Here is a 24462-nt window from a genome sequence, read left to right on the forward strand (position 1 = left end):
GAGATTTCCCATAATCATTTTACATAAAGTGCATTTATTGGTAGGAAAAATATGGCTTGAAAGTGTTGTTGCATGTTTGGAGTAATGTTAGCCAATGTGGTTAAGATATCCCCTTCCTAATCACAATTCCATCCTTGAAATCGACATCAGCAGTGAAGCTTAGGGAGGCTAGTGGGTAGAAGTCATTAAAGTTCTAAAAGTAGTCAAAGCGGGACTTCGTGTACTGGGTGGTTTGATGAAAGGCTTTATGGGATTTCTAAAAGGCTATTAAAAAGTCAAAAATATCTTTGAATGTGAGCATCCACTATACTTGCTTATGGTAGTTGAGTATCTGGCAAAGAGTTGGGCCCTTGTTGATGTCACTAAACGGCCATGCCCTCCTAAAGACCTTCATGAAATGCATGCCATTCTGAAAACTCCACCAAAAGAACAACGATGAGCCAAGAAAAGTGAATGGTAATGACCACGTTGGGGTTAGGAACTACATTATAATCTTGGGTGAACTTACGCATTGTGCAAAGCATCCATTCTTCATGTAGAAGGGTGGGTGGCTGTGGTGGAGGTATCCAGGATAAATTGAACTATAGCTTCGGGTTCTTTTTCAGCTCTTTCTCAAATCTGATGGGAGGCACTGGGATCTCGCCTTCTTCTAAGACCTATGAGATGGGAGAGAGGAGTGATCATCTTGCAAAGTTGAAGCTTTGGTGAGTCCATTTAGGACATCCCCTAGAGAGGTAAGCGGTGGGGGTGGCTTGAGAGATGAGAGGGGTGTGGACGACGTTGGAGATGCAGGGGGGGTAATCCAAGGAGAGGTGTTGGTAGGTGGTGAGGTGAAGGAAACAACAAGAGGAGGAGCTGATGTTGAGGTTGGTCTAGGGAAAGGGAGGTCAAGGCATGTTCCTTTTGCCTTGGCCTTGGTAGAAGCATTTGAGGTGTGTGTAATTGAAGAGGGGCTAGATGTTGAAGGGTCATGGGAAGCTTCACATGGGCCACCGATCGTTTATCATGCTGGGGGGTCTTCCTTTGACATGTCCTTGCTGTCAGACACATCATCATCGTCCTTATCCTTGGCAGTGTTAGTTGTGTCTTCTTCTTCTTCCTTTCTAGCGAGCATTGGCTTCATGGATCGATAAAATTCACGGACCTCCATATATTCATCATTTGAGATGTCTTGGGAGTAAGCCACATCCACAGTGTTGAATAGGTGGCATTTGCTAGTGCTCATTTGTAGCTTCCAAATTCTATGAATACAAGAAGAGGATGCCAAAGGGCACATAGATAATGCTAGCCTTTGTGGGTGAGATGGCGGTAGGCCTCATCCACTACATGCTAGCCATGGGTGTGCATTCATTGAATGTTGGTCTCCGTGGTGAGATGGCGGTAGGTCTCATCCACTACATGCCACCATGGGTGAATGTTGGTCTCCTTGGTGAGATGGTGGTAGGCCTTATCCACTACATGCCAGCCAAAGGTGTGCATCCATTGAATGGCCCCACTGATGATGTCGGTGTGCAGGTTGGTATGGGCATAGCTCGGTGGGAACAAAAAGCTCAATGTAGTCTCCCTCATCTAGGTGGTCGGAAAGGTTAAGGACTCAACAACCATGATTGAAGGTTGTGATAGAGGACGTGGTGAGGGAAATGACACATAGTGGAGGGCTCAGTGAAGGAGATTGTGTTCTGGAAGAAGAGCATGGTGAGGGTGGTGTAGGAAGCATAAGGTACTTTGGAGAAAATTGTGGAAAAGGTGAATGTGGCAATCTCCACAATCATCAATGAAGATATTATGTTAGCTTGGAAAGTATTTTTCAAGAATCACTTCTTCTTGTTGTTGCGGACATCAAATTGTTTGTTTGGGAGTATCTTCTTTAATAATCAGAGTAGGCTATTCACACTATTATTTCTCCATCCATATGTTGTTTACAAGTTGAGGATTTCCAAGCATGCCCGCAAAGTTGAGTACTTTACAATCTCATCATACAATGGTGTGTTAGACTCCTTGTGTAACACATCATCTCTTTTAAAATTTAAAAGTTAGGTGTCTCTTCCTCACCCTCGCTTTTGAAAAAAGTGAGTGATCATCTCCTCCATGACATCCTCTTCCTCTATCTCATGTGGAGGGAATCCTGGTGGTCTCTTCCAAATGTACTGAACATGCTCCACTTTCCAAGTGCTCCTTACGACACTTGTACTCCTTCCTCAAGTTTACGTTAGGCCACAAGATAAAACGCCAGTATAAGCACTGCTAGGTAATGTATAAATGTCGCTATAGCCGTCCGTAAACGTTGCTCAATGGCATTGTAAAAAAATAGAATGTTTAACTTGGGTGGAAATAAAAACTTAAAATAAATTAAACTCCAAAAATCTTGACAAACATCCAAATCTTTTTGAAATAAAATAACAAAATCACCAAATCATTATGTTATGATGATATATATTTAATAAGTACCATCATCAAATCTATCTTGTAATAAATCCATGCAGGCCAATTGGCCTATCTCTAAATCCATCATTTTGATGGCTCCTATATCAATACAAAGTTTTATTCCACTACTTGAAGAAGATGTAGATGTATTATTATCGTGGTTATTATTATGACACATAGGCTTATTGATTTCATTTGATGAAACCAAAGGTAGTAGATCTTCATTTGTATTACATTCCTCAAATTTTGAATGGGTTTGTTCCATTTCTTGGTCCCAGGGATTTAATATTCACGTGATCACAAGATTTTTTGTGATAATAACACATGTGAACAAGTTATTCACATGTTCTCATGTTACCGTTCACAAAATAACAGGTCACTTACCATTTGGGAACCCCTTAAAAGCTTGGCTACACATGGGAATAAGCTATTCACATGTTCTCATGTTACCATCTTCACATAATAGCATGTCAGTGGCCACCTAAGAAGATTTTTCAAGGTAGCTGGTCGTGTGGGCTTGCGTGTTTGCTCGTGGGCGCCGCTTGTGGGGAAGAAACGGGTAGGTGTGGCTGCTAGGTAAAGTGAACAGACCACTTGCAAGAGAGTCTGCCGCAGCAGCTAGCGAGGCAGTGTGGAGACTGTGGCTGCCGCGTTGAACTGGGGGGGGGGCCTCGTCATTCTGCAGAGAGAGAGAGCGAAGAGTTCTAGGCCGTGTGTGAGCTGCTGGCGACAAAGTGCAAGGAAAGGCTGGGCGCAGCCAAAGGTGCTCTAGTGGAGCCTCCCCGTGTGAAGACAAAGTAGGCGTCGACTTGCAGAAGCGACGGTATGGTGTGAAGGGAGCGCAGCCAGTTGTGAGAGAGTCTGAAGAGAGTGTTGGCCACCAAGGATACAAGAGACTACACGTGGAAAAGGCTCTGGTGGTTGCCAAGGATACGAGGGGACAGCAGAGGAGATGCTGGGTGGTCAAGGGCAACAAGTGGAGCCTGTGTGAAGAAGGGAGCCGTGGTGGCGAGATTGGGAACAGTGTACAGGTGATGTGGCTTGGGCTGGATGCAGATAGTGATGCTGCGTTGAGAAGTGGTTCGTGGTGCTGAAGAGATTGTGCAAGGTTCTGGTGGTTGGGGAAGTTGCTGGTCACGACACACAGAGAGTGGGAGCTGCTGAGTTGAAGGTTCGCTAGTGTGGGCGCCTTCTGAAGAGAGTATCTGGTTTAGTGTGGGCGATGATTGCAGGTAGTGCGTGGATGCTGACTAGAGAGGGAGCCTTGGGTTTTTTGTGTGTGTTGGATGCAGAAGAGGTGCTGATGTGTGGGCTGGAGACAATGGGGTTTGCCTACAACAATTGGCAGGTAGCAGCTGGGGACAGACAGTAGCCGGGCTACAGAGAAAGTGAAGAAGGGGTGCTGGTGTGGGCGCCCTCTGGAGATTACAGGGACCGAGAGACAGAGGCTCGGTTGTCAGACACAAGGGTGTATTCCCTTGGTAGTAAATCCTGGCCAGAGTCCTGGTCTTTAGTGTATTTGCTGTGTTTATACAGTGTGTATGGTGCTGTGTGTTTTGCTGAAATATCATCTGTTCATTGTGGTTCTGAGCTGGGCTATAGAGGCAGGTTCTTTCTTCTTTTTTTCACCTCACATCCTTTTGGTGCCCCCACTGAGGATAGCTCAAGTTTCTCTTACGAGAGTGTATGCCCCAGAGTGAGAGATTGAAGGAAGGTGTTTCTGGTTTTTTTGGGATGGAAGTGAAGTTTGGGGATCAAGATGATGTCTTATCCAGAGTTTTATGGTGGTCCGAATGAGGATGTGGCAGATTTCTTGGAAAGGATGGAGGTTGCATGCATAAGCAACCATATTAATGAGTCGGTACAGGTGTTGCGGCTACTGAGCATTTGCTTGAAGGGAGATGCAAGGACCTGGTACAGAGCTTATGAGGAGTCATTAAGGGATGCTACTCCACGCATTGAGATGATTGAGGATGGATTAAAGACAGCACTTAGCAACAGGTTCAAGAAGCTAGAAGACCCCGACAAGGTTTGGCATGAGGTGCAAGCTCTGACACAAGGTGAGTTTGAATCAATAGATGATTATATGAAGAAATTTTCTTTGCTATGGGAGACTCTATGCAGGGCTTTAGGGGAAGACCAGGTATCGCCAGACATGATGAAGAAAAACAAGTTTGTAGCCGGGCTTAAGAGGAGTATTCGCTGGAAAGTGGAATTGAACAAGCCCAGGTCTTTTGAGGATGCGGTAGAAATTGCTAAGTCAAAAGATTGGAAGCTGCAGCGGATGAATCAGCTGGGGATGATTCCACTTGTAGCACAGCCGGAGATTCGTAGAGTGGAGGCTACACCCATGAATGCAGTGATTGAGAGGATGAAGCCCACTGCCCAGGCTATGCAGATGGTACCACAAGCTAGTCAAGGAGTACGTATGGTTCCTGCAGGTTCTGATGAGGGATTGCGGCAGGATATGAAACAGATGGTTGATCTTATGAAGAATTTGAGCTTAAATTTAATGGGAAGTACATGTGGTGGACGTGGTAGAGGCAGACGCAATAATCTTGAAGGGGGAGATGGACAAGCAGGGTATGGACGTGGTCGTGGTAGGGGCCGTCATTTCATTCCTACATGCTGGAACTGTGGTGAGCTTGGTCATCTGAGTACAGATTGTGATAAGCCTCAGTGAATGGGTGGTGATATGTACCCACTACCTTCACAGCTACCTGACAGGTCAAATGATTATGGTATTGATATCAGGGATCAAGCAGGCCCCAGTAGAATCACAGCTGAGGAGAAGGGTAAAACTAAGGTGATAGATGTGGTCACCCTTGAGAAGACGAAGGAGGCAAAAGCTGATGTGATGCCTTTGGGGAAACGGATGCCACAGGAAAGGGAAAGCAAGGATGCTGCAGGGCCCAGCAAGAAGAAAGGTAAAGTGAAGGAAGGAGAGGATGTGAAGGTCAAGCAGAAGCGAAAGTCTCGTAGGAAGTTTCAAGTAATTGATTTTCCACTAGGGGGTGGGCAGAATAGCTACAGTTTGCAAGAGGACATGGCTGAAAGGAAGGCTAACATTACTTTTGGGCAATTGATAGAGTTAGCTCCTAATTTGAAGCGTCAGTGGAAAAGACTTGTGAACCCAAAAGAAAAGGAGCCTGCCAAAGGGATAGTGACTGTTCTATCTGTTCAAGAGTTGCCTGATATATGTCCTGTGGTGAATGTGTGGTACAAAGGGAAGAATCTGGGAGAGGCATACATAGATGGTGGAGCACAGATTTGTGTGATCACATTGGCAGCTGTGGAGAGGCTTGGTCTTAATTCTACTGAAGCGTCTGGTTTTCGTATTCGGCTGGCCAATCATCAAAAAGTCAAATGCTTAGGTATGATCAAGGAATTGGAATTGCAAGCTTTTGATGTAAAGGTGCTTGTGGATTGTCATGTTATGCCTGTAGGAATGGGTGCATTCCCCATCATTTTAGAAAGACCATGGCTGAGAGCAGTGAAGGCTGTTCAGGATTGGAGGAAAGGGGTCATTACTCTGTATGATAGGAGAGGGGATAAGAAGCAGTTTAATATGGATAACCAAAAGCCTGTTCGTGATGAAGAGGAAAGTGAAGCTGATTCGAGTGATGATATGACTAGTAGTACTACTACTAGTGAGGGAACAGAGGATACTTCATCTAGTGAGGAGGATGCAGAGATGGATGCCCTCGTTATTGATGAGGAAGTGCTTAGTGATGAGGTTGCTGAACAAGAAGAAGCCATACATGAGGAATGCGAGGAGGTACAAATAAATCACGAGCAAAGGTATGCATGTGATGTGAAAGAGTCTGCTTTTGAATTTTTGAATGAACCTGTGTGGGATGAGTGGGATATAGAAAGTCTACAAGATGATGAGCCTGAGTCGGAGCTCGATGACCAGATGTGCATTAATGTTAAAAAAGCCATGACGAGAATTAAGGCTATGAAGGAAGAGCAACAGAAGACTAATAATGAATGATGCTGCTGCTATAGATGAGATGGATGCTGTAATAGATGAATTTCTTGGTGGCCTTGAAGGTGAAGATACAAGAATTGAGGTGGATGCTTTGGCAATGGTGCCTTTTGAAGGGGAGTTTGGTTTGCCTATGGTGGCTGGTTTTGATGGTGATGTTTCTTATGCTGATGGACAGGAAAATGTTATGGTACAAGAGATTTTTTTTGATGAAGCTTTCATCAACTATTACCCTCAGCAGGAGTTGCTGCACTGGTTCTCCAATATTGGTGCTGACCATATCAGTGATTTTGGAGTTGAGATGAGGCAGGATGGTGTGTATGTCAGGAGCTTTGTTTCCAGAAGCTCTTATGATATGTGGTGGGAAGTGGGATGGAAAACTATGCGTGGGGAAATTGACGGTGTTTCTTGGATCATTTGGAATAGAGATGTGTTGGTTACACTGTATGATGCTCAAAGGATTGACAGAGGGAAACGTGGTCATATGCTTTCTGCTGATTATAAATGATTCAGCAGGCTAGGGGTTGGGCAAAGTATGTCAGGTAAAAATTTGAAAGGTGTTCTTGGTCAGTGTACATATGGTGCGTGTGGTGTGTGAATAAATTTTGCCCTGAATGCCCTCGCAAGTGTACAGGCCGAGTGGTTTGGCAGTGAGCTGGTTTATGCATGTGTTTTATTTTCCGGAGCAGACGTTGGAGATCTGGAGTTTTATGGCAATTGTGAGATGTGCGGATGATTACTAAATACAAGGTACCAACGACTGACAATTGTCGGATTTGGTAAGTAGCTACAACGGGAAATAAAGAGGGGGCAGCTCTTGTATTTATTTGGAAATATGGGCGCGGCACGTGAATCAAATGAAGCAAAATATAAGGAGGCATTGGTAGCCATCATTTTGTGGTTTTGAGGCTTTTAAAAAATAAAAAATATTTATATTATGTGGCCACTCTATAGAGAGCCAAGTGGAGTTCTTTGTGGCGGCCAACTCGACATCTAGAAGGTGGTGGAAATAAAAGTGAAGGGGCCGTTTTGTTCTGGGGGTTCAGAGGTGCAGAGAGGGAGAAAGACCCAGCGTGGAGTTGTCGCCCTTGCGAAGTGGCTGCAATAGAGGGGGGGTCAAAAAGGCGACGACCTTGCTGGAGTTCTGCAGACAAAAAGAAGAGAAGCAGCCGCCTTGTACAAGGTAGCTGGTCGTCTGGGCTGGCGTGTTTGTTGGTGGGCGCCGCTTGTGGGAAAGAAACGGGTAGGTGTGGCCGCCAGGTAAAGTGAAGAGACCACTTGCAAGAGAGTTTGCCAGCCGCAGCAGCTAGCGAGGCACTGTGGAGACTGTGGCCACCGCGTTGAACTGGGGGGGGCCTCGTCATTCTGCAGAGAGAGAGAGCGAAGAGTTCTAGTCCGTGTGTGTGAACTGCTGGCGACAAAGTGCAAGGAAAGGCTGGGCGCAGCCAAAGGTGCTCTAATGGAGCCTCCCCGTGTGAAGACAAAGTAGGCGTCGACTTGCAGAAGCGACGGTATGGTGTGAAGGGAGTGCAGCCAGTTGTGAGAGAGTCTGAAGAGAGTGTTGATCGCCAAGGATACAAGAGACTACACGTGGAAAAGGCTCTGGTGGGTTGCCAGGGATACGAGGGGACAGTAGAGGAGATGCTGGGTGGTCAAGGGCAACAAGTGGAGCCTGTGTGAAGAAGGGAGCTGTGGTGGCGAGATTGGGAACAGTGTACAGGTGATGTGGCTTGGGCTGGATGCAGATAGTGATCCTGCGTTGAGGAGTGGTTCGTGGTGCTGAAGAGATTGTGCAAGGCTCTGGTGGTTGGGAAAGCTCCTGGTCACGACACACAGAGAGTGGGAGCTGCTGAGTTGAAGGTTAGGTGGTGTGGGCGCCTTCTGGAGAGAGTAGCTGGTTTAGTGTGGGCGATGATTGCAGGCAGTGCGTGGATGCTGACCAGAGAGGGAGCCTTGGGTTTTTTGTGTGTGTTGGATGCAGAAGAGGTGCTGATGTGTGGGCTGGAGACAGTGGGGCTCGCCTACAACAATTGGCAGGTAGCAGCTGGGGACACAGAGTAGCCGAGCTACAGAGAAAGTGAAGAAGGGGTGCTGGTGTGGGCGCCCTCTAGAGATTACAAGGACCGGGAGACAGAGGCTCGGTTGTCAGACGCAAGGGTGTATTCCCTTGGCAGTAAATCCTGGCCAGAGTCCTGGTCTTTGGTGTATTTGCTGTGTTTATACAGTGTGTATGGTGCTGTGTGTTTTGCTGAAATATCATCTGTTCATTGTGGTTCTGAGCTGTCTTATGGTGTGGGTGGGTGGTGCATGGTGAGAGAGTGTTCCAGCCGGTGGCTGGTGGTGCCCCGTTCGTGGTAGTGTTTCCAAGTTTGCGAGGTGGAAGGGCTATAGAGGCAGGTTCCTTCTTCTTTTTTTCACCTCACACCAAGATCAACATCTTAAAGCTAGAAGACATAGTTAAGGCTCTCATGAAGGAAAGGAACAAGTTTGCAAACACAAACTGGCAACTAAGAGACAAAAAAAGAGAGAGGAATAGATTACCCAAGATTTGGAAGAAGAAAAGGAAGTTCATTTAATACAACTTTGCCAAACCCTTTCTGACAACTCAACCCATGACTCCTATAGACATCAAGAACCTATTTAATAAGTTGAGGGAAAGGGTAGTTCCATTGGCTAATTTGAGTAACTCCTCTACTTAATAAGTTGAGGGAAAGGGTAGCACCATTGGCTAATCTATGTAACTCCTCTAGACCCTCTCCAAACCTTTACTCTATTTTTTTACTTCACTAACCCTCTCCCTATGTAAATTTAACCTTAATGTCAATGAAAAACTAACTTGGAGGAATTTAATGTTAATCAATCAAAATACTACAAGATATGTTGACCCCACCATAAGTATGGGTGTATTCCATGGGGATATATAACTAAAAGATCCAAAGACTATCTATCACTATTCCGTCCATCCAATAGTGTTAAATTCCATATCATGGCATAGAGTCTTATTGCATTCTACTAGATTTCAAAAGAGGGAAGAGCTTCTGGACTTAATGAAACCCACCATAGTTTCCCATCTCAAAAAAAGAAAAAGAGTTTAGAATGGATGCAAGAACCTGGATGGTTTGAAGCGTGGGATACCCACCACCATATTTTAATGCAATGTGCACAATAGCACCATAAATCATCCCTTTAGTATTTTTATATATGTCATTATGCACATCTACTTTGATCAAGAACATATAGTGTGCCCTACATTTTTGGAGAAGGAAGATGTACATGTGCATGACTCATGGATCTCTCAAAGACCACAGCTACTAAACCAAGATAAGGAGGCATAGGATAGATCAAAAGATGAATACACTTGTAGTGTCAATAGGCCCCTATTTTCTCTTACTCTGCAAAACCAAAGGGAGAATAATGACAACCCAAAATATATTGACCCTCCTTCTTCTTTCCCAATTTTTGAATTTCCCACTAACACTCTTGACCTCGAGAGTTTTTGGAAGTTATGCCAATGAGTGTGACTAATCCTTCACAACAAGAAGCTCTTTCTTAGAGAACTAAAATTTATCTCTAATAGTACAGATGTCATCTTGGATGTGCCTACCAACAATGAATATGAAGTGATGATCATAACTAGTAACGTGCTACTGCAACCCAAACTCATCTCATGAAAGCCTTAAAAAAAATCACACCAATCCATCCAACTACGGCAATCTTGCCAGAAGCGTATGCAACCACAGATAGGTAGCCATGGCTACCTTACCCCATTAGAGCTCCAAGGCAAATATGCAAGAATTAATGCTAATGGGGAAGGAAGCCTACGCCAATGGTAGGGTAGCTGGAAGCATATGCAACCACAAATAGGTAGCCATAGCTACCTTACCTCATTATTAGAGCTCCAAGTCAAATATGCAAGAATCAATGCCAATTGGAAAGGAAGCCTATGCCAATGGTAGGGGAAGAAAGCCTATGGGAAAATGTGGCTAGGCACACTAAGCTTGCAAATCCAAACTTAGTAGATCCACTGAAAATTACTCCTACGAGAGATGGCAGATCAAGTACCCTATGGATTGTAAATATCTATTCCATGCAATGGATTTGATGGAGGCTGATTAATGCCCTTGTCCCCTTTATTCTTGTTCCTTAAGAACTGTACTAGCTCGACACGACACAATAGCAGGCATAGTAGTAGCAGGGAGAGCGGTGGGGGGAATGCATGGCACAGTGCTTTGGGAGGGGTGGTGGTGGGGATGAGGATGATTCAAATGATTTAGACGTGCCTCCGGGTGATGGTACGATCTTGAGAAAGTCACTACAAGGCGATTTGGGAAATATAACAATATTGTGACCATATAATTGCCTTGTAGTGCTACTATTTTATTTTCACACATAAGTTCTCCATAATGTAATATAACACCAGTTCTTTGACACCCTTGAGAAAGTCACTACAAAATGATTTAGGACATCCAACAAGATTATGACCATCTAATTGCCTTGTAGTGATTCTACTTTATTTTCACACATAAGTTCTTTATAATGTAATATGAAACCATTTCTTTGACACCCTTGAGAAAGTCACTACAAAGCGATTTGGGACATGCAACAAGATTGTCACCATCTAATTTCCTTGTAGTGATTATATTTTATTTTCACACATAGTTTCTCCATGATGTAATATGACACCATTTCTTTGACACCCTTGAGAAAGTCACTAAAAATCAATTTGGGACATCCAATAAGATTGTGACCATCTAATCGCTTGTAGTGATTCTACTTTATTTTCACACATAAGTTCTTCATAATGTTATATAACACTATTTATTTGACATCCTTAAGAAAGTCACTGCACAGCAATTTGGGGCATTCAACAAGATTGTGGCCATCTAATTACCTTGTAGTGATTTTCACAAATAAGTTCTCCATGATTTAATATGACAACTTTTCTTTGATACTGTTGAGAAAGTCACTACAAAGAGATTTGGGAAATGACATTCAACAAGATTGTGACCATCTAATTGCCTTGTAGTGATTCTACTCTATTTTCACTCATAAGTTCTCCTATAGAATGTAATATGACACCATTTCTTTGGCACCCTTGAGAAAGTCATTTTATAACAAAGGGATTTGGGACATCCAACAAGATTGTGACCATCTAGTCTCCTTGTAGTGATTATTCTTTATTGCCACACAGAAGTTCTCCATAATTTAATCTAACACCATTTCTTTGATACCCTTGAGAAAGTCACTAAAATGCGATTTGGGACATCCAACAAGATTCTGAACATCTAATCACCTTGTAGTCATTTTGCTTTGTTTTCACATAGAAGTTCTCCATAGTGTAATATGACACCATCTCTTTGATACCCTTCAAAGAAAGTCACTACAAAGAGATTCGGGACATGCAACAAGATTGTAACCGTTTAATCACCTTGTAGTGATTCTGCTTTATTTTCACACATAAGTTCTGTATAGTAAATATGACACTATTTCTTTAATACCCTTAATAAATTCACTACAAAGCGATCCAGGACATGCTATTATGACCATCTAATCGCCTTGTAGTGATTTTGCTTTATTTTCAAACATAAGTTCTCCATAATGTAATATGACACCGTTTCTTTGACACCCTTAAGAAAGTCACTACAAAGTGATTTGGGATATCCAATAAGATTATGACCATCTAACTTCCTTGTAGTGATTCTGCTTCATTTTCACACATAAGTTATCCATAATATAATATGAAACCATTTCTTTGACACCCTTGAGAAAGTCACTATTAAGTGATTTGGAATATCCAATAAGATTGTGACCATCTAATCGCCTTGTAGCAATTCTGCTTTATTCTCACACATAAGTTTTCCATAATGTAATATGACACCTTTTCTTTCACACCCTTGAGAAAGTTACTACAAAGTGATTTGGGATATCTAACAAGATTATGACCATGTAATCACCTTGTAGTGATTCTTCTTTTTTCTCACACATAAGTTCTCCATGATTTAGTATGACACACTTTCTTTGACACCCTAGAGAGTGTCACCTCAAAGAAATTTGGGACATCTAATAAGATTGTGACCATCTAATTGCCTTGTAGTAATTCGCGTTTATTTTCACACGTAAGTTCTCCATAATGTAATACGATACCATTTCTTTGACACCCTTGAGAAAGTCACTACAAAGCAATTTGGGGCATCCAAAAAGATTATAACCATCTTATCACCTTGTAGTGATTCTACTTTATTTTCACACATAAGTTCTCCTACATAATGTAATATGACACCGTTTCTTTGAAAGTCACTACAAAGCGATTCGGGACATCCAATAGAATTGTGACCATCTTATCACCTTGTGGTGATGCTACTTTATTTTCACATATAAGTTCTCCATAATGTAATATGACACCGTTTCATTCACATATCTCACTAGTAAAAGTGATTTCTTTGGCATATCTCTAGAATTATTGGGTAGAATGTGCAAACAAGCAAATGAGCTAACACCACTCTAGTGTTCATATATATTAAAGAACTGACAACATGAAGTGTGGCCTAAGTATTTTATTAAGAAATTCATATTTATCTATTAATAATATAGTAATATGAGGAATATATGAAATATATCTAATTATCAAAAGTTTTGTTAATGGTGGCTCTCTTCTTACTACTCCAAACGTTTTTTCTCTCGAGAGAAAAGGCAGGAAATTGAGTCTAATTCTCCCCTAATGCTTCTCCTAGTGTTGTGATTTGAAAACTTTGGAGGCTAATTCTTCCATAATGTTTTTGTTTGTGTTGTAGTGATTTCGAAATCCTCATTGCATCATAGTGATTTTGCTATCCTAGTATTTAGGCAATGTTATGCACCTAATGCTTATGCTAGTATTGTAATGATTTGGAAACTTTGGAGTCTAGTTCTCCCATAATGTTTCTATTAGTGTTGTAGTGATTTCGAAAGTGATTTGGAACATCCAATAAGATTGTGACCATCGAATCGCCTTGTATCGATTCTGATTTATTCTCACGCATAAGTTTTTGATAATGTAATATGACACCTTTTCTTTCACACCCTTGAGAAAGTTACTACAAAGTGATTTGGGATATCTAACAAGATTATGACCATGTAATCACCTTGTAGTGATTCTTCTTTTTTCTCACACAAGTTCTCCATAATTTAGTATGACACACTTTCTTTGACACCCTAGAGAGTGTCACTTCAAAGAAATTTTGGACATCTAATAAGATTGTGACCATCTAATCGCCTTGTTGTAATTCTCCTTTATTTTCACACGTAAGTTATCCATAATATAATACGATACCATTTCCTTGACACCCTTGAGAAATTCACTACAAAGCAATTTGGGGCATCCAAAACGATTGTAACCATCTTATCACCTTGTAGTGATTCTACTTTATTTTCACACATAAGTTCTCCTACATAATGTAATATGACACCGTTTCTTTGAAAGTCACTACAAAGCGATTCGGGACATCCAATAGAATTGTGACCATCTTATCTCCTTGTGGTGATGCTACTTTATTTTCACACATAAGTTCTCCATAATGTAATATGACACCATTTCATTGACATATCTCACTAGTAAAAGTGATTTCTTTGGCATATCTCTAGAATTATTGGGTAGAATGTGCAAACAAGCAAATGAGCTAACAGCACTCTAGTGCTCTTATATATTAAAGAACTGACAACATGAAGTGTGGCCTAAGTACTTTGTTAAGCAATTCATATTTATCTATTAATAATATAGTAATATGAGGAATATATGAAATATATCTAATTATCAAAAGTTTCGTTAATGGTAGCTCTCTTCTTATTGCTCCAAACGTTTTTTCTCTCGAGAGAAAAGGTGGGATATTGAGTCTAATTCTCCCCTAATGCTTCTCCTAGTGTTGTGATTTGAAACCTTTGGAGGCTAATTCTCCCATAATGTTTCTGTTAGTGTTGTAGTGATTTCGAAATCCTCATTGCATTATAGTGATTTCGCTATCCTAGTATTTAGGCAATGTTATGCACCTAATGCTTATGCTAGTATTGTAATGATTTGGAAACTTTGGAGTCTAATTCTCCCGTAATGCTTCTTCTAGTGTTGCAGTGATTTGGAAACTTTACTCAATCACTACAATGCGAAAGGGGTCATCATGTCCAATTGTTTGATCCTTATCGTATTGTAATGTTTTTGAAAACTTTGCTAAATCACTACAATGCCAATAGGGGTTGTCGTGTCCAATTGTTGGACTGTTATTGCACTGTAATGATTTGGACACTTTGCTAAATCACTACAAGAGGATAGGAGTCATCATGTCCATTCGTTGGACCCTTATCATGTTGTAGTGATTTTGTTTTCCTAGGGCTCTCCTTCTGTTTTCCTAGGGCTCTCCTCCTGTTGGTTCAAACTTTCTTTCTCTCTAGAGAAAAAAGACCTGAAATTGAGTTGGCTACAACCTGATAGGGGTCATGTCCAATTGTTAGACCCTTACCGTGTTCTAGTGATTTTGTCTTCCTAGTCTTTTGGCAACATTATGCACCTAATGCCTCTGCCAGTGTTGTAGGGATTTGGAAACTTTGGAGTCTAGTTCTCTCCTAATGCCTAATGCTTTTGCTAGTGTCGTAGTGATTTGGAAACTTTGCTAGTGTTGTAGTGATTTGAAAACTTTGCCAAATCACTACAATGGAATAGGGGTCATCAAGTCTAATTGTTGGACCCTTATCATGTTGTAAGTATTTGGTAAACTTTGCCAAATCATTACAATCTGATAGGGGTCGTCATGTCCAATTGTTGGACCCTTTATCGCATTGTAGGGATTTTATTTTCCTTGCCTTTTGGTAACATTTTGTAGCAGTGCTTATAGTTACTTTCTTTTCAATGGATCTATTTGGAATTATGTGAGAATAACTCTTGAAATTTTATTATAGATGGAAAGGTTACAATATCAAAAGGTGATTCCACAATCTCTAGTAGGAGATACAAATAGAGTAGATTTTGGAAGCTTCACTTCTACTTATGGTTTTCTTACCATCTAACTTAAAATAGAAATCCCTTGGTGCATCACTACACATCAATTGGATCTCTTTTCTAAGAAGGGACAATGGCAATTGGCTTTCTAGATTGACCACTAAATAGGTATGGACCTTGTGATTGGATTACAACATCTATGTGATGGGGAACAGTGAGTTCCATCACGCATGTCTTGATCCAAGCTTTGCAGATGCCTCTCCACAACAGTCGCCATCTTCTGTAATGAGATCAAATTCCTCCCAATGAAATGACTGGTCATTAGAAACAACCAATGCTACAAATTAACAGCTGTTGCCACCCTAACAGAATTTGCTACAAACATTATGTTCTGATTTCACCTGAATGTAACATCTTGCATTGTTGCTTTGCATTCAATGGCATCTTCAGCAGAGGTCCTCTTTACAGCCCATCTCTCCTCCGAAAATTGGTTCATCGAATCATTATCAAGTGAACTCACGTAATATGTTATCTTTGTTTTCTTGACACCCTCACATGATGCAAATGTCTATGCAAAATCACTAAATGATATAAGCCAACTCATATGGATGCCCTTAGAACCTGTTGATGGTATCATTACTAGATGCATATCTCTTCTTATCTTATTCTTACATGCTACAATGATGTCTGTGCAATAACAAACTAATTCTTAGCTAGATAATGGTGGTAGTGGGATAGACTCTAGTATACTAAACTTATCATTTGCATTAGCTAAAAAAATACATGGAATTATAATAAAGGAAGAGATTCCATGTTTTGCTAAATGGATGGGTGGGTTGTCATATATCATGTGCCTATCTCTATGTGAAAGACATCGATTCTTCCACTGATGCACTTTGCATTCTGCCACTCCTACATATTTGATGATTTAAAGGTATAAGAAAATTTTAATTCTTAGCTATAGAAAACTATTGAAGACAAATCAATTACCTATGCTCCTCGAGTGCTGGGTCTCTCGTGATCCAATATAACTTCTTTCCGTCGTCACTCCGTGACTCCGTGACGCCAGCTAGGCCATGTTGGGCAAAGGGACAGACTCCGTCGTCACTCCGTGACTCCGTCCAAACTATGAGAGTTTCCCGACGTTATCACGTTTTGAACTATGAGAGTTATCCTCATCTCGTTGCGTAGTCGTCGCGCCCCCGCCTCTTTTATATGTTATAGCTCATGTCATGCCCTAAGCCTCCCTACACGTATCCTATTATCCAATTATGGCCTATGCAGGCTTTGTATCCTCTCCTGCACGCAGCAAGCTGCCACCACCTACCACATCACTACTTGGCGCAGCTCATTAGATCCTACCTTTCTCTGGTTACTAATCTCCCATACTCTCTTAAAATAATTCGATTTTGCCTTCTCACACGAATTGATTCCCATATGGTCTCATCTAATTTCTCTTGTAATTGAATGCCTTGATGTGGTTAGAATCATCTTATTGCTACCATTTGCATTTGTCTTGTCTTAATGCCTGGGGAGTAATGAGCCTCTGTTTTGTCCCTTCATAATTTGATGCATATATTGCTCTTGTGATTAATGTTAAAGGAATGTCTTTGATGTGGTTTTGTCAGAGCTTTCCGTAGCTGCTTAATCATGCCGACGAAGGATAAGGTAAGCTTGTCTGTGGATGTGGTGAAGGTCGGAGAGGAGAGCTTGCACAGGAGGTTCATTGTTGAAGAAGGCGACAAGCATGTGCTAGAGATAGTGAATATCATGTTGTAGTGATTTTGTTTTCCTAGGGTTCTCCTCCTGTTGGTTCAAACTTTCTCTCTCTCTAGAGAAAAAAGACCCGAAATTGAGTTGGCTACAACGTGATAGGAGTCATGTCCAATTGTTAGACCCTTACCGTGTTCTAGTGATTTTATCTTCCTAGTCTTTTGGCAACATTATGCACCTAATGCCTCTGCCAGTGTTGTAGGGATTTGGAAACTTTGAAGTCTATTTCTCTCCTAATGCCTAATGCTTTTGCTAGTGTCGTAGTGATTTGGAAACTTTACTAGTGTTGTAGTGATTTGAAAACTTTGCCAAATCACTACAATGGAATAGGGGTCATCAAGTCTAATTGTTGGACCCTTATCGTGTTGTAGGCATTTGGCAAACTTTGCCAAATCAGTACAATGTAATAGGGGTCGTCATGTCCAATTGTTGGACCCTTTATCGCATTGTAGGGATTTTATTTTCCTTGCCTTTTGGTAACATTTCACAGTAGTGCTTATAGTTACTTTCTTTTCAATGGATCTATTTGGAATTATGTGAGAATAACTCTTGAAATTTTACTATAGATGGAAAGATTACAATATCAAGGTGATTCCACATCTCTAGTAGGAGATACAAATAGAGTAGGTTTTGGAAGCTTCACTTCTACTTATGGTTTTCTTACCATCTAACTTAAAATAGAAATCCCTTGGTGCATCACTACACATCAATTGGATCTCTTTTCTAAGAAGGGACAATGGCAATTGGCTTTCTAGATTGACCACTAAACAGGTCTGGACCTTGTGATTGGATTCTTGTGATTGGATTACAACATCTATGTGATGGGGAACAGTGAGTTCCATCATGCATGTCTTGATCCAAGCTTTGCCAGACGCCTCTCCACAACAGTCGCCATCTTCTATAATAAAATCGTATTCCTCCCAATGAAATGATTGGTCATTAGAAACAACCAATGCTACAAATTAACAGTTGCTGCCACCCTAACAAGATTTGCTACAAACATTATGTTCCGATTTCACCTGAATATAACATCTTGCATTGTTGCTTTGCATTCAATGGCATCTTCAACAGAGGTCCTCTTTACAGCCCATCCCTCTTTACAAATTAAATGGCATCTTTAACAGAGGTCCTCTTTACAGCCCATCCCTCTTTACAAATTAACAGCTGTTGCCACCCTAATAGAATTTGCTACAAACATTATGTTCTGATTTCACCTGAATGTAACATCTTGCATTGTTGCTTTGCATTCAATGGCATCTTCAGCAGAGGTCCTCTTTACAGCCCATCTCTCCTCCGAAAATTGGTTCATCGAATCATTATCAAGTGAACTCACATAATATATTATCTTTGTTTTCTTCACACCCTCACACGATGCAAATATCTATGCAAAATCACTAAATGATATAAGCCAACTCATATGGATGCCCTTAGAACCTATTGATGGTCTCATTACTAGATGCATATCTCTTCTTATCTTATTCTTACATGCTACAATGATGTCTGTACAATAACAAACTAATTCTTAGCTAGATAATGGTGGTAGTGGGATAGACTCTAGTATACTAAACTTATCATTTACATTAGCTAAAAAAATACATGCAATTATAAAGGAAGAAATTCCATGTTTTGCTAAATGAATGGGTGGGTTGTCATATAGCATGTGCCTATCTCTATGTGAAAGACATCGATTCTTCCACTGATGCACTTTGCATTCTGCCACTCCTACATATTTGATGATTTAAAGGTGTAAGAAAATTTTAATTCTTAGCTATAGAAAACTATTGAAGACAAATCAATTAGCTATTGAACACAAAAAATAAAGACTAGCTACTACTAAATCTTAAAATTTGTCTTAGATCTTTTACTTTGATCATTGGTGATGTAGCATTATGTCCTTGCACATATAAGCATGCTACAATTGCACCATTTGGCCATCTTGTAGTACTCCATCATCCTACCTTTTTAATGCTTGTTAGGATCAGCATCATGTATTTTCGTTCTACCTATGCTCCTCGTTTTACCTATGCTCCTCGAGTGCTGGGTCTCTCGTGATCCAATATAACTTCTTTCCGTCGTCACTCCGTGACTCCGTGACGCCAGCTAGGCCATGTTGGGCAAAGGGACAGACTCCGTCGTCACTCCGTGACTCCGTCCAAACTATGAGAGTTTCCCGACGTTATCACGATTCACGCTACCGGACGTTCTGAGCTATGAGAGTTATCCTCATCTCGTTGCGTAGTCGTCGCGCCCCCGCCTCTTTTATATGTTATAGCTCATGTCATGCCCTAAGCCTCCCTACACGTATCCTATTATCCAATTATGGCCTATGCAGGCTTTGTATCCTCTCCTGCACGCAGCAAGCTGCCACCACCTACCACATCACTACTTGGCGCAGCTCATTAGATCCTACCTTTATCTGGTTACTAATCTCCCATACTCTCTTAAAATAATTCGATTTTGCCTTCTCACACGAATTGATTCCCATATGGTCTCATCTAATTTCTCTTGTAATTGAATGCCTTGATGTGGTTAGAATCATCTTATTGCTACCATTTGCATTTGTCTTGTCTTAATGCCTGGGGAGTAATGAGCCTCTGTTTTGTCCCTTCATAATTTGATGCATATATTGCTCTTGTGATTAATGTTAAAGGAATGTCTTTGATGTGGTTTTGTCAGAGCTTTCCGTAGCTGCTTAATCATGCCGACGAAGGATAAGGTAAGCTTGTCTGTGGATGTGGTGAAGGTCGGAGAGGAGAGCTTGCACAGGAGGTTCATTGTTGAAGAAGGCGACAAGCATGTGCTAGAGATAGTGAATGACAATAACAATTTACCGAGTGCTAGCACGGATGGGGGAAGTCTACGCTATGGCTCGCTTTTTGCCCCGAGACAAGCCAATACACCCTCCGAGACAAGTAAGCCTTCAATCCGCTATATTAATAATGAACAGCAGGACTGCAAGAAGGCCAGCAAGAGAGAGCTCCGTGAGCTTGATAAGAAGGCAGCACCAGAGAAAGATCTCACTTTGTTTGCCATGAGACTAGCTGTGTTAGAGAAGCTTGCAACCTATGTGGGCACCCTTGGTTTCATATGGGCCACTGTTGTGATCCTTGGTGGCTATGCAATGACCTTAAAAGAGATCGATTTCTGGTTTGTTACATTGATATTAGTCACAGAGGGGGCTCGAATCTTCAGTAGAAGTCAAGAATTAGAGTGGCAGCACCAAGATCCAGGCACAAACACCATCACCCAAGCTTACTATAAGGGTTCAGACGCAATCCACCGAAGTGCCCGGGCAATAGGTACAGTTTTCTCTAATTTGGTCACTCAACGGGGCTCCCAATCAAAGCACGGCGCAAGTGTGGACACTGTCTTCCTTGGAGGTGAGAGGATTAATCATAGCCTCCATCCTGCCCACCTTGGAAGGGTTTGGTCTACCTCAAAAGTCTCCTTTGTACCCTTCATGAGATTGATTTTCGAAGCTAAACGTGTCAGTGCTTTTCTGTATTGTATGCAAATCCTCTCTGCAATGGTTAGCATAGCTCTCTCAGTTTGGCGTTTGAGCACCCAGGATTCCAGTAAACCTGATGAAGGAGATACAGAGAGCAATCACACATCTGCCCTCATAATGTTCTACAGCCTCACTGTCTTCGAAGCTCTGGTTTTTCTCATGGAGAGGGCCTACTGGCAGTACAAGATCTCTGTGACGAACATCCTGCGCTATGTCAACAACAATTGCAGGCTAAAACATGATGAAGATTGCTACACTGTGAGACGTTTCTTCTATGATGTATATGCGAAGTGCTTGACGGAGAGTGTGTTTGCAGGGTTGAAGATGGATTTGGTGGATTATGCGCTGCAATGGCTACAATCAGATGTGCACGTGGAGCAGTTGAATGGGGTGAGGGCGCTATTTGCATTCTCAAGCCATGCAGAGTCAAGCCAAGAGACCTTAAGGACCATAGGGACAAGGCAAGGGGCAGTGGAGAGGCTGTTGGAGATGATAACATGGAAGAATGATGAAGAGCAGGCTATAAGGGAGGCAGCAGCAAACCTGCTGTGCAAGCTTGTGGGCTATGATCGCACAGGGATAAGAGTGGCAGCAATCTCGGGATCTATAGAGGGCATCCTCAGCTTGCTCACAGATGATAAACTTGAGGATACCCCCTCTTCTTATGCCCATGAATATGCGCGTGCAGAAACACTCGCCAAGATAGTGGAGAGTCCCAGAGTGGTCACCCATGTTCAATTAGGGCTCCGTATATTGATTAACTTGGCTAAAAACCCAATTAATTGTGCTAAGATAGGGGCAACCAGAGGCCTTCTTGCTAGGCTCATAAGCTTCATAGATGTAAACAAAGAGATTTTAAGGAATGGTAAAGAGAAGCAGGAGGAGACACTGTGGTTCTCGTCCCTAGAGTTGCTTAATACATTGGCAGCTTGCCCGGGTCCTTCAGGGAAGACACTGAGAGAGGACATTGCAAGAGTTCTACTATCTATCACTAATTTGAGAAACATTTTGAATAGTAAAGAAGGGGGTTGCCGACTGCAAGAGCTTGCAGCTAGCACCCTATCCAGCCTCGCCATGGATGCCCACGTGAGAGAGGTGATCGTCCGGACGGGCGGCATTATGCGCAGCCTGTTCGGCCTCTTTCTCACGCGTGTGAAAGAGGCCGGGAAGGAAGCAAATGAAGGTCGCCATCAAAGCAGGCGAGGCCCTAACACTGCTTGCCTTGCAGGACTCCAAGAACTGTGCCAGAATGCTAAGATTGAAGCTGCATGATCAACAGCAAGAAGGAGACGAGCTCGCTTCTGCAAGTACCTCTGGAGGCATTTCTTGTGGTAACGTCGTGGATGCCTTGATCGAGATGATGGGCGATCGACACCGTGGGCACCTGGCCATCTTCCTCTTGCACAGCTTCTGTGACAACCAAGTCGAGCAAGAATACAAGCTCCGCATCGCAGCATCCACTCCTGAGGTACACACTTAACAGCTCTAACATCTGATCTAACCCACTTCTCACACATGAATCGCTCTCTTAAGAAAGGCATTGCAGATGGAGGGATGCCAACCTAATTTTTCCCGAACCCTAAGTCATGCCAACACTACCTCAGGCCGTAGTTGCCATTCACACACTAGATTCATCAAGTGTCTAGGTTTTCACGACGTGTACTAAGGAGCCTTTTACTCAATACCTTTTTCACGACGTGCACTAAGGAACCTTTTACTCAGTTCTTCGCATAAAAAGTTTCTAGGTTCACACACTCCAGAAAAGAAAGATAAATCATAGGTTCACACGCATTTTGATTGAAGCCCTTGAACATCCATCACGCAATGTGTGTGTGCATGTGCAGGTGATGAAGCTGGTGATGGTGATGGATAAGGAGCACGAGAGAGCACAGGAGGCAGCGATAGGGTTAGCGTCCAAGACACTGCCATTATTGAGACCAGAGGAGGTAGAAGCTTTGTTCTCTGGTGGTGGGTGTACGAAGGAAGACGTGGTGGTGATGGTAGGGAATGTGTTGGACGCCCACCAGGCGCCTTCTATGAAGCTGCCACGAGTGCGGCGCTTCTGCCTGGAGCTGGTGGCGGCGCTGGTGGACGCTGACTCGGCCTCTTTTCTCCCCTTGTTTGAGAGAAACAACTTTGTATCTTATGTGGACAGCGTGTCCGCCACTGCCTCCGACCTGGAGAATTACGCCACCTTCTCCGGCGCCATTGGCGTCGCCTTCCACCACCTCACCATGGAGTGCCTCGTCCAAACGGTCATCGACAAACTCCAGCTCCAGCAGAAAATCTCCTTCTCATAGCATTGTAAATATAAAGTTTGTACACATCCTAGAATGTGCAATTGCTGTAGTCAAAGGTATGAATTTAATTCAGAAATTGCAGAAGTGAAAGGTTGGTCTATCCATGGCATCAATCATTTTTCTTCCGAAGGGTATATTTTAATTAGCCACTTAATTATTATGAGGCTTCAACGTGATTACAATGAGCAAACGGTTTCTTTTACTATTCACCATTAAAGTCACACTTTTGTACATTTATTATGAACACTCTTGCAAAATGATTTTTTTTTAAAAATAATCCAATATTACAAAATGAAAAATAAAAAAAGACTCTTAAATATATATATTTCTCTCATGTAAAGTACCACTTTTCTAAAAGCAAGCCAATCTACTTTTCTTTTTAAAATTTTCAATCCATTGTACAATATTTATCCCATGCCCTTTCTGAGTACTTGAAAATGTGTAATATAAATGCCCTTTGGGTTTATGTTACATGTCACCCACAAACGTTTAGGGTGCATATTCCAAATGTGACTAGATTCTCCTAAGCGCTGTATATTACAATTTCTAGGTGGATTTTTACATATACTAAGATTGGCATCCCAATAGTTGTAACATATAATAAAGTGCTTAGCACGGTTATAAAAGTGAGGCCCAAAAGCACCTACGCATTCGAAAAGATAATGTTAAGCAATGTGGTTCACATATCTCTTTTCTTAATTTGGATTTTGTCCTTGGAATGGCTTAGGAATGGTGAGAATTCCTTTAGAGGGTGAAGTTGCACCACTTGGTGACAAAGTCGCATTTGGACTTTATGTACCATGTGCAACAAAAAAAGTATTTGTAGGATATCCCAAATGATGAGCAATGGCCTTGAAAGGTCAAATCGACATGGAAAGTTAAACTTGAGCATTGGGTTCTTCTTTTACTTGTGCTAAAAGACACACTAGGCTCACCATGGGAAAGCAATTAAAGCATGTCCTCAAATAACTAGTGGCTTCACATTAGAATTTCTTATACCTTGGTTGAAAAAAGTATGGCGTTCTGACCATTTGGGATGTGCCCCCATGATTTCATGTGTAGTTGGCAATGGTATGAAGAGATGGAAGGGGATACGGAGAGAAAGGCATGCAGCATTGAAAAGGCATGAAGAGGTGAAAAGGCTAAGGAGAGGTATTTAAGGTTAAGTGAGGTGTTTGGAGATTGAGGTGGTTAAAGGTGGAGGGTTGGGGTTTGGTCATTGGGTACTCATGGAGGAGGCTAGTGCCCCTCTTTAGATTGGTCTTCACCCTCTTTAGTGCCTCTTGAATCGTTTTATTACAGCCTCATGCCAGGTCTTCAATAAACTTCATTGTGTCTAGTTTGGGTAGTAGGCCATGTGAGAATCATCGGTGTCCAGTTGGGTACTATGGCTTTCAGTGACTTCCAACCATCTCTTTTTTAAGGAAGGCTTCTTTGAGGATCATTGTGTAGGTTGAGATGGTACCAACAAGAGAGCCTGCAACAATGAGAGAGAGAGAGAGAGAGA

At 42.0% G+C, this 24462-nt stretch overlaps 1 pseudogene across 1 annotated transcript; it reads left to right on the top strand.

The window, feature by feature from the left end:
- The first annotated feature begins 19444 nt into the window (after positions 1 to 19444).
- LOC147608984 (uncharacterized) lies at positions 19445 to 23135 on the top strand (annotated as a pseudogene). Its single transcript, XR_015264350.1, has 3 exons — positions 19445 to 19566; positions 19824 to 22123; positions 22500 to 23135. The product of XR_015264350.1 is annotated as an uncharacterized LOC147608984 (transcript).
- Positions 23136 to 24462: the final 1327 nt, after the last annotated feature.

Source organism: Cibotium barometz, chromosome 52, assembly GCF_041138505.1.
Source record: "Cibotium barometz isolate CiBa-2024 chromosome 52, ASM4113850v1, whole genome shotgun sequence".
In the NCBI taxonomy this organism is placed as follows: Eukaryota; Viridiplantae; Streptophyta; class Polypodiopsida; order Cyatheales; family Cibotiaceae; genus Cibotium; species Cibotium barometz.